This window comes from Lathyrus oleraceus, chromosome 7 (genome assembly GCF_024323335.1).
Source record: "Lathyrus oleraceus cultivar Zhongwan6 chromosome 7, CAAS_Psat_ZW6_1.0, whole genome shotgun sequence".
Lineage (NCBI taxonomy): Eukaryota > Viridiplantae > Streptophyta > Magnoliopsida > Fabales > Fabaceae > Lathyrus > Lathyrus oleraceus.
Genome location: NC_066585.1, coordinates 202,965,771 through 202,971,170, shown reverse-complemented (window position 1 = coordinate 202,971,170; position 5,400 = coordinate 202,965,771).

Sequence of the window (5,400 nt, the reverse complement as noted above, 5' to 3'; positions counted from 1 at the left end):
ATCCAATTATGACTGGTGGATGCAGGTGAGAATCGGATGAATCATGTGTTAATGGATTGAAGATGATCTGCTAAACTAGTATAATTTCGAGTTGTAATTTTGAGTTATTTTGGCACACTGCAGGATGACTTGGTGATGTAGATTGTAAGGTGATGGACTGCTGAGCTGCTCAGTTAGATTGGGTTTGTTAGTGAAGACTCGATTAACAGGTTATTAAATTAAACTAAAACCTGCTTGTTAGTTGTTTTATTATTAATTGAAGTTAGAGTGTTAATGCCTTTTTGTTAGAAATTTTGTTAATGGTTGATCAGAAAAATAAGTTTAAGTTAGTTGCAGGGCGTTAGGGTTAATTGATATGTTAAGTTGATTGTTTATGTATTAGTTGATTAAATATGGTGAGTAAGTTTGGTTTTAATCTCATTTTGTATGTTAGATTGGGTTAATTAATGTGGTTAGGCTTGTGTTAAAATTCGTTGTGGTTACTCTGTTAAAACAAATAGGTCTGTGTAACATTGTGAAAGTTTGTTTACATTGAAATTGGAATTGAATAAATATTGTTGTTAGTTAATTAAATTAGTTGTTAAAGGTTGAGTAAATGAGATTGAAACGACACTTGAAATGTTAGAAAAGTCAATTTGAAATGAGTTTGAATATTAGTCTAGTTAATTTTAACATGGATTGAAAAGTTAATCTAAAATTGTTTTTGAAGGTTATTTGAATTGGATTTGGATATTGATTGGGAGTGGTTTTGCAGGGCCATGGTAGTGAGGCCGACACTTGAACTTGGCATGCTTGGAAAAAGGAAGAGAATGCCATCTGTGTGCATTTCGAAGTCTTGTGTCAAATAGGCTATGTGAATTGTGAAATCATGTTATGTAACATGACTTTAAATTGTAATAGAACTTGGTTTGTAATAAAAATTCAATTTGTAAAACCACCTTAATTTGTACTAAACTTGGCTAGATTAACCTTCAAGTGTACAAACAATATGGCTGAGTATGAAGCTTACATTATGGGGCTTGATGAGGCCATTGATCTCAAAATTAAATATCTTGATGTCTATGGAGATTCAACTTTGGTTGTGAACGAAATCAAAGGTGAATGGGAGACGAATCAACCCTGTTTGATACCATATAGAGATTATGCGAGGAGGATTTTAACTTTATTTACAAAGGTTGAGTTCCATCATATCCCTCGAGAAGAAAACCGGATGGCAGATACTCTTGCAACCTTGGCTTCCATGATTGTGGTAAATGTTTGGAATGAAGTTCCCAACTTGACTGTGATGCGTCTTGATAGGCCTGCTTGTGTATTTATTGTTGAAAAAGTCAAAGGTGAAAAACCATGGTATTATGATATCAAATGTTTCCTCTAAAGTCAGATTTACCCGTCTGGGGCATCTTTGAAAGATAAGATGACTTTGAGGAGATTAGATGGCAACTTATACCTGAATGGTGTTGTGCTTTATAAGAGAAACTTTAATTTGGTTTTACTGAGATGCGTGGATAGATACGAAGCAGACCTGTTGATGACTGAAGTCCATGAAGGATCCTTTGGCAACAAATACACTCTTAATTTCCACTTGTTCAAATAATTTGTAAACCTTGATTTAAATAAGTTTTCAATAAAACAAACCCTTGAAATCTCCACCTATCATCAATAAGAAAACAAGTAAATGGATCTCAACCTTTGATCCACTAATCACATTGATTCAAACTTCATCAAGACTTCACGTTAATTTAAAAGCATGATTAATCTAAAATATGTAAATTCAAACCAATGCACATAAGTATGAGATTACAATATGGTTAACCAAGAATCCTTCAAACATGAACAATATCAATGTAAATGTGAATGTTATAAATGGAAGTAACATAGTAACTTCAAATGAGCACCTCATCTAAGCTCAAAATAATACCAAGTACATGACCAAGAAATAAAGACATATTAAGCAAAACCAAACCTAAAGTATAAACATGATGATGATCAGGGCCAAATGGGTAGCCATGAATGAATATGAACATGTAGATGAACCAAGGGCCAAAGATCATATAAAAGCAAAAGGGGAGGGCAAATTTTGGGATATGACAGACGCGAGGATGCGAATCAATGTTGCATAATGCGAAGACGTGCAAAGCTACCAAAAGTAGGATTCAAATTCAATTTAAATGTAACGACGTTGGATCATTGTATCTCAACACAAATCAAATTGCAAATTGCTAACGCACAATGCGCTCATTGCCAATAAAAATCAAAACGCCACAAAATATAATATCGCGAAAGCAAATGTCGCATGCCGAAGCACGAATTGGTAAAGATCAAAAATGGGGATTGTCGCTATGCTAAACCATCGAACGCGCATACAAAATTTGCATCGAAACGTAACGACAACCAAGTTGAAAGTGTCACACGTAAACCAAGAAGATTCTAACAAAACGCTAGGGCTTAACGTGATCATCACAAATGTATCGAGATACGTACAAAAACCAACTCAAAGAAGTGAAAATGTAAAGAAAAGAAACTTAACAAACACAAAGGTAAAGTAACAGCGTCATATTGTGATGCCGTAATACACCATAACCGAATTTTAAGTAAGCATTAGCGCAAAGAGACGTACGCAAAGCTAACCACAATGTACTCAAATTCGGATTATACGTAACGATAACAAGAGCGAATGTCGCATGCAAACATAACAAAATGGATTATGATGCGGCAAAATATTACATCAATATATCGAAACGAAAATCTAGCGGCATAACAGCATATACACGATGACAAACCACATATTAAATCCAACTTTAAATGCAATGAAACAAAATAGCAACAACCCAATATTATATTTACAATATTTATATCAGTAAAGGGTTATTACAGCACATACACCAGAATTAACGCAACGCAATCGAACCGAAAAAAAATGTATAAATTGTACATAATAAAACACAATACAAAATTTAATTCCAATTGTTACCGCACCGTTGAACCATTGTTGTCGAAAGTAGTGCATATTTTGTTGCGTGAATCATGTGGTAAGCGTTACTGTTTGAGGAAGTGTGGCCACAGCTAGATGAGCAGCAACCCGATTTTCCACAATCATTTGCAGCAAGTGATGAAGGTTGTTGTGTTGTTATGGGTATGGGTGGACATGAGTTTCGTCAACCCATAAAACCCAATCAAACCCACCAAAAAAATCCATTAAAATGGGTTGGGTCGGGTAATGGGTGGATATGAGTTTAAAAACTAAAAAACTCATTAAAAAAATCGAGTTTCGAGTAAAATCGGACTCAAATCCAAAAAATCCACGGACCCACTAATGAAATATTTATTATTATATTTTTTATGATTTTGATGAATATTAACTTAGTTATTTCAATTTTAGTCTCTTGAACATTTACTATTTTAGTGAATCATGATTTTAACTAATTTTGAATATTTTACTCTTTTGGCTATTTTGATGCTAATACGATTTTATATCATGCAACTTTAGTTTGTTGCTAGTATTTTATGATAATTTTTATTAGTTGATGTTTTATTTATTATTTTATGATGTTAAAAAAAATATATGTTATCTAATTTTTTTTAAGAAGATAAAAACATTGAATAATTTAATGGAAAAATATGATGACTCATCATTTAGTCATTTAATATTAATATAATATAAAAAATTATTTGGGAAACCCACAACCAATCCAACCCAATCCGAAAATTAACTCATCATTTAGTCATTTAATATTAATAAAATAGAAAAATTTATTTGGGCAACTCACTACCCAACTCAATCCAAAAATTAGTGGTTTCGCCCAAACCGGCCCATTGGTGTAGCTGGTGGTATTTTATTTCACCCAAACTGAAGCGTCCTATATGGATTGGGTATTGGGTTTGGTCAAACCCATTCCAAACCGGCTCATGTACACCCCTTGTTGTGGGTTGGAAAGATGGTGATTGTGATTGAAAATGATGATGGAGGTTGTGGTTAGTATGTTGTGAGTATGGAAGGGTTTTGAATCTGGTGGTCGTCGGAGGGAGAACGATTACAGGGTAGTTGAAAAACACACACGTGGAGGTGGAGGATATGGATGTTTGAATATGGTGGTCGGATGTGCGGTTTAAAGGAGGGGGAGATCGTGTATGGTGGTGATGGTCGCATGGTGTTTGGGAAGGGCAAAAATGGCGGAGAGATGTGGATCACGTGAAGGGGAAGGAAGAAGATGATCGTCAAAGCAATGTTTAGGTTAGGTAATATGAGATTAAGTATGGTGGGAAACGAAGGTGGGAGAAGGAGAAGAAGGTGAGGATGAGGGTGGTTGTGAGGGCTAGCCGTGAACGGTTTATATGGTGGTATGGGGTAGTATGGTGGAGGAAGGCGAGTGGGAGAGTATAATAGTGGTGATGTTTTGTGTTTCTACTTAGAAGAAGAAAAAATGGATTGGGAGAAGAAAAGAAAAATAAGGAAATGTCAATTTTTAGTCTAAAAACGTAATAGAGAGAGAGAGAGAGAGAGACTATTTTTTCAAGGCAACATTTGGATTTCGTCAAAAGAGAATAATCAGTTTTTCTCCCCCCCCCCCCACACACACACAACCCCTTTCAAAATAATGTTTATTTGATTATTTGTAGTGAGGTTAGGTGATATGAGAGTGAGTATGGTGGGAAACGGAGGTGAGGGAAGGAGAATAAGATGAGGATGAGGGTGGTTGTGAGGGATAGCCGTGAACGGTTTACATGGTGGTGTGAGGTATGGTGGAGGAAGGCGAGTGAGAGAGTATAACAGTGGCGATATTTTGTGTTTCTACATAGAAGAAGAAAAAATGGATTGGGAAAAGAAGAGGAAAATCAGGAAATGTCAATTTTCAATCTCAAAATGTAAGAGAGAGAGAGAGAGAGAGGTTATTTTTTCAAGGCAGCGTTTGGATTTCGTCAAAAATGAACAATCGGTTTCTCTCTCTCTCTCTCTCTCTCTCTCTCTCTCTCTCTCTCCCCTTTCAAAGCAATGTTTATTTGATTATTTGTAGTAAGGTTAAGTGATATGAGAATGAGTATGGTGGGAAACTGATGTGAGAGAAGGAGAAGAAGGTGAGGATGATGGTGGTTGTGAAGGCTGGCCGTGAACGGTTTACATGGTGGTGTGGGGTAGTATGGTGGAGGAATGCGAGTGAGAGAGTATAACAGTGGTGATGTTTTGTGTTTCTACTCAAAAGAAAAAAATGGATTGGGAGAAGTGGAGGAAAATCAGGAAATGTCAATTTTTATTCTTAAAATGTAGAGAGAGAGAGAGAGAGAGAGAGAGAGAGAGAGGTTATTTTTTCAAGGCAGCGTTTGGATTTCGTCAAAAATGAATAATCAGTTTCTCTCTCTCTCTCTCTCTCTCTCTCTCTCTCTCTCTCTCTCTCTCTCTCTCTC